Raw genomic sequence first — 14,116 nt, 5'->3', positions numbered from 1 at the left:
GAAGCAAGACTTGAGAACTGCATAACCCTTGCTGTCTGAAGATAGTCTCATTAAGCCCATGACCGCCACGTAACCAGCCTGTTGTTCAGTTTCTTCCTGCATGGCTAAGTTTGTGCCTTCGGGGTTCCTACTCCTCTCATTTTCCAGGCCCTTTCTCCGTGGTTCTGTGGAGCCAAACTACATGTATCTCTTTTTGACAAAAAGGTAGAAGATGTCTGACAAGCTTATACCTGGTTGTGGATCAGAGCATCCTGTGCCCTTAAAGAACATTGCCACTTGGGGGCAAACTCAGAGGCAGCCATCTCTCCAAATTCCTATTATGCTGGTTTGATGATACTTCTCTATAGGGGAAAGAGTAGAGAGACGTCAGTTGGACTCACAAGGTTGCAGGTGACAGACATGGGGTGACAGACAGTCGAGGGTACCTGACTCAGATGGAATTTATTGTCTCTTGGAATCCAAGAAAGTTTTGATATATCAAGGTGAGGAAGCATTAAGAAACATGTAGGTCTCAAGAACAACTGGAAGCAAGGTCTTAAATGTCTCTGTGTCCCTGTGTCAACTCAATTCTCTTGCAGACCTGCTTTCTTCACCCACCACAACATGGCTGCTGGAGGCTCCCAGTTTTATATCCTAGAGCTCCAGTATATAAAACTTTATATCTGGTCACTAGAAAAATCTGAGCTGACTCTTTTGGTTCTAAGTCAAAAACAATGAGGAGGAGCTCATTGGCTTAGCTTGAATCAGGTGCCCTGGGTGGGTCAACTGGGAACTTGTAAGAACAAACCACCCCCATAGGGATCATCCCCCTGGAATAGGGGGTATTGTTCAGAGTATGGAGTGGTGGTGCTTGGCAGGCAAAAATAATGAGTAAGAGAAAGAAAAATAATGTTAGAGTTAAGGGACAGTCCGCTTTTATACTGTCCAAAGACACGAGGTCTGCATTAAAAAGGACAGGCTAATCAATGCTACAATAACAAATCAACTCTTGAAGTTTGTGTTTATTTCACATTCACATAAAGTTCAGTGTAGGTAGGATGGTTCCCTCCCATATTGTAGCAACCCCATCTAGAACGCAGGTTACCACAGTAGTGGCATCAAGTGTAGAGGAAAATGATCAATTCCTAACTGCCATGGGCCCATTGACAGGTGTCACTTCTTCATAGTCTTCTGGCTGGAACTAGTCTCATGGCCCCAACCCACAGCAAAGGGGGCTGAGAAATGTGGGGAGCGCAAGGGTATTTGGTGAGCACTAAGTGTCAAAAGTCATTGGTTCTCAATAATCAAGTAGTTCACAGAAGACAGGAATGGTCAGGGACACTTCACAGAGAAGGGAGAATTTGTTTTGTATCTCAGGGAAGACTTCTGGCTTGGATAATTGGAGGGAAGAGGGAAGGCAGTAGGACTTTTTGGTGCTCTTAAAGGACAATAACAAACCCAATTTAGTAGGGTGGAAATTTGCATAAAGGTCTCACCTCCAGATCAGAGAACTGGATCAGGACACAATTGCAGAAGGCCTTAAATATCCAGCCAAAACACATGGACATTAACACGTAGGCATCAGGGGACTACTGAAAGCTTTTGAGCCAGAGACTAACACGAACAAAGTGAAAATTTTAGGAAGCTTAATCTGGCAGCAATGTGTAGCTTGGCTTATATTATTCTATACACAGTCTAATTGCAAGCATTCTGTTGACCTCAAAAACATTCTTTGGAGGACTTCCATTTCTGGTAAAATGGCAGGCGGGATAACCTGAAAAAACATCCCATTACAAAACACCTCAGATATAAGGAGAGACACATCCAGATGGCACTGGAGGCTCATTTCCTCTCCCATTTCTGTAGCTTAGCAAGCAGCTGCCTCAGCAGGTCTACGTGAGCTCAGCAGAAGGACAGCCTTGCCAGTGGGGCTGAGCTCCAGAGCTTCCTCCTTTAGAAAGAGCTAATTTCCTTGAAGATCCTATTGTCATATTCTAATTTCCCTATAAATTAATTATGCCTTGTCTCAGCACACCTACCCACAGGATAATAGGAGATGGTGGGGGGAACACATGCAATCTGCTGATTCTTTGCTTGTAAGTTCCCCAGCAAACCTCACGTTATAATTACACTACATGTTACTCGTGGTATATATCTATGCCCCTGACATGGACAACTGAACATTTAAAAAAAATGCATACCCAAGCCAGTAACAAAGTGAGGGACATCCTCAGAGGCCAAAGTTGAGTGTCACAAACTAGGAGGAGATATTTGCAACCAACAAAGGATCAGTAACCAAAATATGTGAACAATTCTTAAAAATCAATAAGAAAAAGACATATAATTCAATGGGGGAAATGTACAAAAGACAAGGACAGGCAAGAAAGATTTTTTTCTTTCACAGAAGAAAAAAAGGAGACATATGAAAATTTCATTAGTAATCAGGGAAATAGAAAATTTATGTTGATAGAAATTTTAAAATCTGGCAATTTCCCACACAAAATGCCTCTCAAGGTAACCAAATAATTGGTGAGGGGAAACTTCCCTTTAGAGAAGTATCCTAGCTAATACACGAAAAAGGAAGGATAGCATCTCACAATTTTACACCCTCTAATGAATTAAGGAACAGTGGTTATCAGTGATTGCTGCCTTTCCACACAAAAGAGACAAAACCAAACATTATGTGCCTTCTTATAGAAGAACACGCCACCACTTATAAAGTGTTCTTGTCAGAAACTTGATCCTGAATCTAATCAAGCCTCTGGATTTAACAAACACATTACTGGAAATAGGGAACAGAGGAACATGTGAAACAGCACCAGGAGAATGCACTCAACTGAACCCAGACTGTGGTAAGCTGGTTTGTTCATCAAATAAACTGCAAGAAGGGGAAAAGGATGGCTTTTATTTGGATCCTGATTTAAGTGGACAATAAGACAAACAAAACAAAACAAAACAAAAAACAAATGTATGTTACAATTGAAGAAATTATTGTTAAAGTTTGGGTGTGATAGTGCCATTGTTCTTATGTTTTGATAAGGCCCTACGAAGGAACTTTCTTGGGGGGGGGCTGTAAATATTCTAGATCCTTTTTTTTTAGATTTTATTTATTTATTTGAGGGAGAGAGAGAGAGCATGAGCAGGAGGGGAGGGGCAGAGGGAGAAGGAGAGAGAGAGGGATAAGCAAACTCCCTGCTGAGTGGGGGGCCGGACACGGGGCTCGATCCCAGGACCCTGAGATCATGCATGACCTGAGCTGAAGGCAGATGCTTAAATGACTGAGCCACCCAGGCGCCCCTGTAAATGTTCTGGATCTTGATCCGGGTAGTGGTTTCACAGCTGTGGACATGTGTAAAACTTCGCCATACACTCAGCTGTACTCTTAAGATTTGTGTACCTAACTATGTAAGTTTTATTACAATTTTTAAAAGGTTGCGTCCATTTTTTTAAGGATATGTTTTGAAGTTTTAAAATATGAAGTGATATCATGTCTAGGATTAGCTTTAAAACAGTCTACCATGGCCCATGGAAGATTGGTCATGACTTGGTAAGTGTTGAAGCTGAAGGATGGGTCATAGACAATTCTTGCACACGTTTGAAATTTTCCATAATATAAAGGTTTTTTTGTTGTTTTTTTAATGTCTGGCAAGATAACATTGCCAAGGATGTGAAGCAACAGAAACCTTCATACACCACAGGTGAGAATATAAATTGTAAATTGAGCAGCTATTTCATATTATCCAGTAAAACTGAAGATGGGTATATCTTAAAACTCAGCAATTTGTCTCTGAGACTATAACCTAGAGAAACACTGGCACTCTGCTCATACATCTGTGCACATGTAAAACAATTCATAAACATTGCTTATAATAAGCCAAAATAAAAAGAGAAGGAAACAATTCAAATATCAACTGACAGGAAAATGAATAAGTGAATTGTGATATACTCACACAATGGAATTCTATATGATGAATGAATGAACCTCACAAAATTAATGAGCAAATACTTTATAAGTTGCAGAACTACAGTGATACCATTAATTAAATGTTTAAGGAATGCACAATGAAAAGATGTGTTTTAGGGGCATTTTTATACGTGATAAAACTGTAAAGAAAAGCAGGTGAATGATAAGAACAGGGTGGTGCAATTGGATAGAGGCCTAGAGTGGCTTCATTGGTTCTGATAATATTCTACTTCTTAGGCTGGGTGATGGGTGTTTATTTCAATATTGTTTTTACTCCACATATATATTATAAACAACTTAGATGTGTAGAAATATTTGATAATCAAATTATTTTGGAAAGCCATTTCTGTTGGTTTCAGAAAATGGGCTGATCAGCATTTCCCAACTATTCTTCTTCAGAACAGTAGTTCTAAGATACACGAATGGTATTTTGTGGCAACAACAATAACAAAGCTTTGTAGTGAAATTAGTCTGGAGAACCTAAACAACAGTAAGGGGGTTTCCCCATAGCAAGAATTCTCAGAGCCTCGAATATACAAGTGTGAGTTGTAAATCTCCAAGAGAGCAATACAGAATTTTCCAAAGTAGCTGACCACCAAATCGTGTGTATCTGTGTGTGTACAACAGCTCTTAAAAAGAGCATGGTTTGGGAAATCCTCAAGTAGGTGCTTTCTAAGATCTCTTTCAACCTAACCTTCAGTAAATCTACAATCTCAGCTGACCCTTACTGCAGGATGTACAGCAAACTGTTGGAAAAGACATCGGAGCTGGGATGCCCATGAGGAGATTCTTGCAATGGTCTAGGCATGGGAGCTCAATGACCTTAATAACAGCATGGTAACAGGGATGGAGAGGGAGGGCACTGTTGGGAAACATCATGAAGGAACCATGAGGCAGGGCTGAGCACAAGGCCACCCCTCGCCTGGTTAAACTCCTACACCTCAATGCTGGTCAAGCAAAACCACAGTGGTTGATTGCTGCTGCAGTGACCAATTAACTACCCAGAACCTAGCTGTGGCTTTGCCAACACATGGAATATTTTTAGAATAGGAAAGGCTCCTAGAGCTCATCAGGCCCAATTCTTGCATTTGCATGTGAGCATATTGTGTTCCAGAGTTTAAAGTGACTTCCCCAAGGTCACATAACTCAGTAGAGTCAAGAGCAGAATGGCTCAGACCTCCTGATTCCCAGACTAGCCCCTGCACCATGACACCCTGACATTCGAATATGTGCAGGGAGCATGAGTGCCTCACCAAGGACCCAACCTAGTTTCTATTCGCTTCAATTTCAATAACAATCTTGTGCCATACAACATCTATAAAGTGAGGTGGGTGTTATGAAATCAAGTGTCTCAGAACCAAGCAAGGATAATGGGTGTTTTCACCATTTCTCTAGATAACCGGCTCATATCTGCCATTAGTAGCATTTCAGAGTGTGGATGCATTAAGGAAAATGGGTCATAACCACTGCTCCTACCAAAGGAAAGCACTGATGTCACACCTACATAAAATATTTTGTGTTTTCCACAATACTTTCACATATTTCATTTCATTTGATTCTTACAGTCCTGGGAGGGAATTATTATTTTCATTCTAAATAAGAAATGTATAGCTCCAAGGCTGAATAACAAATTCGTGACAGAAATAAAACCTGAATCCAGGTTTCTTTATTTTTATTCCAAGAATCTTTCCATTCAATCACACTTGAATTTCAATATATTTATTAGTCTACCATCTTGAATCAAAATAATGATTAGTCAAAAATTTCAAATGGGCATATGTTCTGTAAATAGGAAGAGGTTTTGGCTGGCTGAGATCCATAGATTTTAGAACCCCTGATTATCATCGATGTTAGCCAGATAAAACCATGTGGTTTGGAAATACAGAGACATTCAAGGAGGTATCAGGAAGGATAGTTATCATCTAGCTGCATTATTGGGCAATCCTTGAGTTCCATTTCAGTTAGCCAGATTAACTGGAATGCTTAGTGTACTTCATCAAGCTAAAAGTCATGCAATCTTCCTATCCTAGTCCTTTCATCAATTACAATACCAAGATAACACCCATTTTTAGAAGGTGGTGTAAGAGTTTCTGGATCAGGTAGTATAGATCCATTTTTCCTTGTTCTTCTCCATTAAGCACAATTTTAAACCCTGGAAACATCACAAGAGACAAACAAAAGTGATCTCTCAAAGGTGGTAGAGAGAAAGTGAACTAGTGTGGGACTCTGGAGCTGGAAGAACAGATCCTATATATGCCCACCCTACAGAAGAAGGCAAGCCAGACCTGGCATTCTCTGACCCCTGGGCTGGTAACAGAGGGCAGCCCGGGCAGGCTCACTCCTCTCCTCTGAATGACTGAAATCCTTGTGATATTGGGTGATCCTGACACAACCAGCAAAGCGGTTGCCCAGGAGGGCAATAATTTGGAGCCTCAGCAAAAATAAGTGTCCGGGGAAAGCATCTTATTCCCTGATGGACCTGAGACTCCCCTTTCCGCCAAGAGATACCAAGACAGATGGAACTGGCTAAAGAGGTCCAGCTACAGCAGGTCGATTGGTCCAGGAAGACCTTGTCCCCGTGGGCCCCAAGTTCTTCTCTCCCACCTAGAGTCACCAGGTGGTATGGGGCCAAGGTTTGTGTTCCTCACATCCACCCCCACCAAATTCACAGATTGAAGCCCTAACCACCAATGTATTTGGAGATGGGGCCTCTAAGGAAGTAATTAAGGTTCAGTGAGGTCATAAGGGTGGGGACCATATCCAGTAGGATTATGATCCTTACAAGAAGAGACAGAGACCCCAGGGAACAACACCCCCTTTTCTGTGCACTCAGAAGAAAGCCCTGTGAGGACACGGGGAGAAAGGAGCTGGCTCTAAGCCAGGAAGAGAGTCCTCACCAGATGCGGAATTTGCCAGCACCCCGATCATGGACTCCTGGCACCCCATCTTGGTCTGTTCAGGCTGCTGTAACAAAATGCCACAGGCTGGGTGGCTTAGAAACAACAGACATTTATTTCTCATAGCTCTGGAGGCTGGAAGTCTAAGATTTAAGTGGCCAACACGGCCACATTCTTTGAAGACCCTCTTTTTGGTTCATAGCTGGTGCCTTCAACCTGTGTCCTCACGTGGTAGAAGAAGCAAGGGAACGCTGCGGGACCTCTTTTATAAGAACTCTAATCCCGGGGCGCCTGGGTGGCTCAGATGGTTAAGCGTCTGCCTTCGGCTCAGGTCATGATCCCAGGGTCCTGGGATCGAGCCCCGCATCGGGCTCCCTGCTCTGCGGGAGGCCTGCTTCTCCCTCTCCCACTCCCCCTGCTTGTGTTCCCTCTTTTCGCTGTCTGTCTCTCTGTCAAATAAATAAATAAATAATCTTAAAAAAAAAAAAAAAAGAAGAACTCGAATCCCATTCCTGAGGGCTCCACTCTCATGACCTGAGCACTTCCTAAAGGCCCCCCACCTCCCGCCTTCTAATGCCATCATCTTTGGGGGTTGGAATTTCAACATATGAATTTTGGGGTGACACAAACATTCAGACCATAGCACCTCCAGACTGAGAAAATAAATTTCTGTTGTTCGAGCCACCCAATTTGTCAATATATGGAGTCAGGACAGAATGGGCAAGAAGAACCCAGCTATAGCAGGTTGTCCCTGTCGAGAAGCTGCCTTTTCCCTACAGGCCAAGATGCTCTTCCTCTATCTAGAGAGTCTGGAGCGGCTGGGGGGTGGTGGGGAACTGATAGGAGGATCCTACCACACCTCTCCCTCAATGAGATGTATCCAGAGGGGAAAATACTTTTGCCCTCTCAGGAGGCACCAGCAGGGACCAGTGGGAGTCCCAATGACACTAGATAAACCACTGAATAATGCTGCAAAGTCTCTGGAAATTAAACTGCCATTGGAACCCCAGTCCAGAAATGTAGGCCAGGACCCATGTGCTAAACATAACAGGGTGACTATTCGTGAAAATAAATTATTTAAATAGGACCTGAATCCCTTACATAGTAGACAAAACGTCCAGAATACAATTGAAAATCACCCGTCATACCAAGAGTCAAAAAAAAAAAAAAAAAAGAAAGAAAGAAAACAAAAGCCAGTCACAGTTGAATGAGAAAAGACAATCAACTAAAGCCACAGCAAGTTTAATAGAATGTTATAAACATCTGACAAAGATTTTTTTTTAAAGATTTATTTATTTATTTTGAGAGAGAGCGTGAGCACACAAGCGAGAGAAGCAGAGGGAGAAGGAGAGAGAATCTCAAGCGGACTCGCAACGAGTGTGGAGCTCAACTTGGGGCTCGATCTCATGACCCTGAGATCATGACCTGAGCAGAAACCAAGAGTTGGATGCTTAACCAACTGAGCCACCCAGGTGCCCCCTGACAAAGATTTTAAAGCAGCCATGATAAATGTGCTTCAAAAATCAAGTACACATTCTCTTGAAATAAATGGAAAAAAATAAATATCTCAGCAAATAGAAACAGAAATACAAGTTATAAACAAAAAGAACCAAATGCAGATTACAGAACGGAAAAATACAATAACAGGGAGAAAAAAACCTTGCTCTATAGGCTTAATAGTGGAGTGGAGAGGACAGAAGATAGAATCAGTGAACTTGAGAACAAAACAATAGAATTCATCCAATCTAAACAACAGAAGTAAAATAGACTGAAAAAAAAAATGAACAGAGCCTCAAGGACCTCTGGGACAATAACAAAAGATTCAATATTCATATACTGGAGTCCCAGAATGCAAAGGAAAAGCAGGCTAAAAGAGTACTTGAAGAAAGAATGGCTGAAACTTCCCCAATTTTTTTTTAAGATTTTATTTATTTATTTGACAGAGAGAGACGCAATGAGAAAGGGAACACAAGCAGGGGGAGTGGGAGAGGGAGAAGCAGGCTTTCTGTGGAGCAGGGAGCCTGGTGTGGGGCTCGATCCCAGGACCCTGGGATTATGACCTGAGCCTAAGGCAGACACTTAATGACTGAGCCACCCAGGCACTCCCCAAATTTTTTTAAAGATTTATTTATTTATTTTGAGAGAGAGAGAGTGAGCACACAAGAGGGAGGGGCACAGGGAGAAGGAGAGAGAATTTCAAGCTGACCCTTGTTGAGCATGGAGCCCGACACAAGGCTCCATCTCAAAACCCTGAGATCACAACCTGAGCTGAAAACCAAGAGTTGGAAGCTTAACTGGCTGCACCACCCAGGTGCCCCTGAAACTTCCCAAATTTGACCAAAGACACAAGCCTACAGATTTAAGAAGCTAATCAAAACCCAAACAGGATAAATCCAAAGAAATCCATGCCAAGACATGTCAAAATTCAACTTTTAAAAACCAAAAACAAAGAAAAAAAAAAAAAAACCTTGAAAGCAGGCAGAGAAAAACAGTGCATTTTCTATAAGGGAATACTGATTCAAATGACTGCAATTTTTCATCTGAAATCATGGAGACCAGAAGGAAATGGCACATTAATTTTCAAATGCTGAAAGAAAAGATCTGTCAACTGAGAATTCTGTATCTGGTGAAACTTTCTTTTAGAAACAAAAGGAAATAAAAACATTCTAAGACAGGGGAACACTAAAAGAATTTGCCATTGTTAGCACTACCCATAGAAATTGGCTAGGGGCGCCTGGGTGGCTCAGTGGGTTAAGTGGTTAAGCAGTGGCTCTTGGTTTCAGTTGAGATCATGATTTGATAGTCATGGGATGGAGCCATGTGTCAGGCTCTGCGCTCAGCGCAGAGTCGCTTCAGATTCTCTCTCCTCCTCCTTCTCCCTCCAGCTTGCATGTGTTCTCTCTCACACATAAATAAATAAAATTAAAAAAAAAAATTGGCTAGGAGGGTGGGGGGATGGGGTAACCCAGTGATAGGTCTTAAGGAAGGCACATGTGATGAGCACCGGGTGTTATACACAGCTAACGAATCACTGAACACTACATCAAAACCTAATGATGGCCACTAACAGTGGCTAACTGAACATAATAAATAGAAAACTAAAAAATAAATTACTTTTTAATTCACAATAAAATTATGATCCCCCCCGAAAAAAATTGGATAAAGGAAGTTCTTTAAACAGAAAGGAAATGATGAAAGAAGAGATTTGGGGGCATCAGGAAGAAAAAAGGAACAAAGAAAACAGAAATCTGGGTACATACAACAGACAATTTTTTTTCCTCAGGAGTTTTATAAATCATATTTGATGATTCAAACAAAAATTATAAAATCATCTGATACTCAAGGCAATGGTATTTAAAATGAGGGAAAGTAGGGGCACCTGGGTGGCTCATTGAGTTAAGCATCTGCCTTCAGCTCAGGTCATGATCTCAGGGTTCTGGGATCGAGTCCCACATCGGGCTCCCTACTCGGCGGGAAGCCTGCTTCTCCCTCTCCCTCTGTGATCTCTCTCTCTCTTGCTCTCTCAAATAAATAAATAAAATCTTTTAAAAAATTAATTAATTTTAAAAAGGGAAAGTAAAGGGACCTACATGAAAAAAATACTGCATGATTCTATTTATGTATAATTTTTTAAATGACAAAGTTTAAAAAAATAGAGGAAAGATGGATTCTAGAGTAAGGGACTTAGGGTCTGGGGTGGGGCAGAAAGGAATTGGATGTGGTTTAAAGGAACAATTTGAAGGAATCCTTGTGGTGTTGCAATATATTCATATCTTGACTCTGGTAGTGGATACATGAGCCTACACAGGTGATAAAGTTGTATAGAATTTAATAAATACTCACATATCACACAATTGAGTATCAGTAAAACTAGGGAAATCTGAATAAGATCAATGGATTCTAGCCATGTCAATTACCTGGTTGTGATATTATACTATTGTTTTGCAAAATGTTATTATTAGGGGAAACAGGATGAAGTATAAGGAGTCTCTCGGTATCATTTCTTACAACTGCACATAGACATACAATATCTCAACAAAAATTTCAGTTACAAATGTGTATGGACCTAGATGCCATGGTCATCAGCAACAGGGATGATTTTGTGATTGCTTAGAAGGGTGAATGACAGCATACAAACGAAGAGAAGGAAATTTGGAGAAGACAATGAAGAAAAACAAGGAAGAGAGAAGCTGTAAGAAACGCCTGTTTGCACCTCTGAATTTTGGAAGTCTGGATAACACTGTAAGTTGCTAAAAGTACTGAAATTCCCTTGTCATGTATTGTCCACATTTGATTTCTGATTATTAAAGCAGCTGGTCTATTTGTATTATACAGATATAGAGCTCTAGATGCATCTGGATCTAATTTAATGGAATTTTCTCCATTTTAAGATGGGTATATCTTATTCCCCTAACTTTCAGTGGACAACTCAAGCAGTTTTAAACATTTCTGGCAATGATTAATTGACTTTTGATTCGTCATGTGCAATTCTGTAATTATGGGTTTCCCGTCAAAAGATTCTTGACGTAAATGGTTTACCTTGAAAATTGTTCAGTGTCTTGTAAATGCATCCACGTAAGGCATGATTAAAAAGCAATGCCTCCTAGTTTTCATCTTCCTTGTCAGTGATCAGTCATTTGCCCAGAGTTATTATTTGATGTCCCTGAATCTCCTGTTTCTACTTCTGAGATCATATTAAAGACCAGTGGTTGGAAGCTGATTAGAAATAGCTTTGTGGCAAAGTGATTCCCCCGCTCAGCTGCATCTCATGATCTACAGCCTCTTTTATTTTTTATTTACTTTTATTTATTTTTAAAGATTTTATTTGATGGCGCCCGGGTGGCTCCTCGGTTAAGCATCTGCCTTCAGCTGGGGTCATGATCCCAGGGTCCTGGGTTCGAGTCCTGCATTGGGCTTCCGGCTCAGTAGGGACTCTGCTTCTCCCTCTGCCCCTCCCCCCACTCGTGCTCTCACACTCTTGTGCTCTCTCTTTCTCTCTCAAAAATAAATAAATAAAAATCTTTTAAAAAATGTTTTATTTGTTTATGAGAGAGTGCGAGAGCACGAGTGGGGGAGGGGCAGATGGAGAGAGAGAAGCTCTCAAACTGACCCCCATGCTGACAACGAAGCCTGAGGTGGGGCACCATCCCATGACCCCGAGATCACCGCCTGAGCTGAAATCGAGTCCGATGCTCAACCGCCTGAGCCACGCAGGCGCCCCTACAGCCTCTTTTAAAACATCAGACCTAGGAGCTACCTACCCCATGCTTACTAGTAATAATAACTAATTTCATCCCATTAACAACTCTGTGAAGTAGTTCACTGTTAATTATGCTAATTTTGTAGATGAAGAGACAGGGCAGACAAGATAAGTGACTTGCCTGAGGACACACATAGTGGAGGGAGCTGGAATTTGAATCCAGGCAATCTGATTCCAAAATCTACACTCTTGACCTCCACACCTGTTCAAGTTCCTAAATCAGAGTCTCTGAGGGGTTGGTGTCTGAGTACCTCTTAGTTTATAAAACAAACAAATCTCCACAGTGCAAGGTTTAGGGACCTCTAGGTTAAACACTATTTTGCTGGAGACACTCATGAGTTGAGGGAGGGGCGTGTGCTCAGTTGGGAGCTAACAGCTTCTTGCTGACTGACCTGGTTGTCCCGGAATGGGTACCATCCGTTGTGGTTAAATAGTTTACATACATCTTCCCCTTACAACTGCCCTTCCAGGAAAATATTATTATCCTTATTTTATAGATGAAGAAACTGAGGCTCAGGTACATAACCTGCCCAGGTCGCTCTCAGCTAATAAGTGGCGGAGGCAACATTTAAACTCTGAAGCCCAAGCTCTTAGCATTACTGCCTCTTCCAACGAAAGGTCTACCAGTTAATCTCGATCGACTGGTTAGAGTACCTGCTCCGAGGTATCAGCAAAAAAGTGTTCCCAGAGGTGCTTTGCAATTTTCAAAGTAGGACCATAAATGTGACTAGGCTTCAAGACCCCAAGGGAAAATTGTAATGGTAGAGCCTCAAGCCCTGTGATCAATCTACAGGGAAGATACGTGGGGGCTTGGAGGGGTACTCAGCACCTTCCGGATGACAGCATCTCTGTGGATTTGCAGCCTGTGGGCATCCACCCACCCATCCCACAAAGCTGTCCTCTGGTGAAGCTATCTTGGTCTTTCCGGCTTTCCCAGAGTCAATCCTCACTCTTCCTTTTCCTTCCTCGGATCTACCATGCAACTTTGCCTTGTGCCATAGAGTGTGGAGAAGGTTTGGAAAAAAAAAATGTTCTGGGTATGACTGTTAATGTTGGCCCAATTTAAATAACACACTGTTCATCGTATTGTATATAATGATGAAACTCATTAACTGCATAATAGCTTCATGCTCCCTGGTCTAAAATACAGAATATGCTCAACATTAAAAATTAAAACCAATCCATCAAAATCTAATGGCTAAGTAGGGATATTAAAAAGTAAGATGCATTATTTGAATCCATGTAAAACTGTCATGGGATTCATGAAAATAACTGACAAATTCTGACACAGGACAGAGCCTGAGGTAAAAATAAAAATCTCGTGCAGACCAAATCACAGATTTGTGGTGTTTAGTATAAGGGCTCACCTAATCACACCCAAGTCTCAGTTTGCTTGAGTCATGAGCCCATCCCTGCCTCTCGGCCTGGCTCTCTCCCAAGGTCACCTGTGGCACTTGCACGAATCCGAACAGGGAGCGATCCAGACGGTTACAACAGCCAGGGGCTCCTTGTGTTGACTTTGTTTTTAGCTCTTTGTGAGATTTTAATCACTCCAAAGTCTTCCTGGTTGGGTTTCTGCCTAACTTAGTGAAGCCTCTGTTGCTGTTGGTTATTAAAACTTGTTTCCGTTTCACAGCATTGGTATACTGAGTGTGTCTTTACAGAACGAAACAAAAAATGAAGTACCGAATATTCAGTTTTGGTAGACTTACATGACGAATTTTTTATATTAGTTTAATACTAACTTTAAGGCTGAGGGTTTTCTCCTTATTCTTCGGGGCGTTATATCTGATGACTCATGAATTCTTGGTCCTTTATTAGTCCCTTTAATCACACCCGTGCTCTCAAAACATAAAAAAAAAGAACATACCGTAACCTTTGAAAGTGGAAAGAGAAAATCTTTTACTCCCTAGTTTAAAAGAGGAATATGGATCTGGTCCTTTTCCTTTAAACAGTTTATTTTAGGGGCGCCTGGGTGGCTCAGTCGGTTAAGGGTCTGCCTTCGGCTCCCGTCAT

This window comes from Callorhinus ursinus, unplaced genomic scaffold (genome assembly GCF_003265705.2).
Source record: "Callorhinus ursinus isolate GAN/ISIS: 27379988/994484 unplaced genomic scaffold, GSC_fseal_2.0 scaffold17, whole genome shotgun sequence".
NCBI lineage: Eukaryota > Metazoa > Chordata > Mammalia > Carnivora > Otariidae > Callorhinus > Callorhinus ursinus.
Note: the sequence above shows the minus strand (reverse complement) of the source record.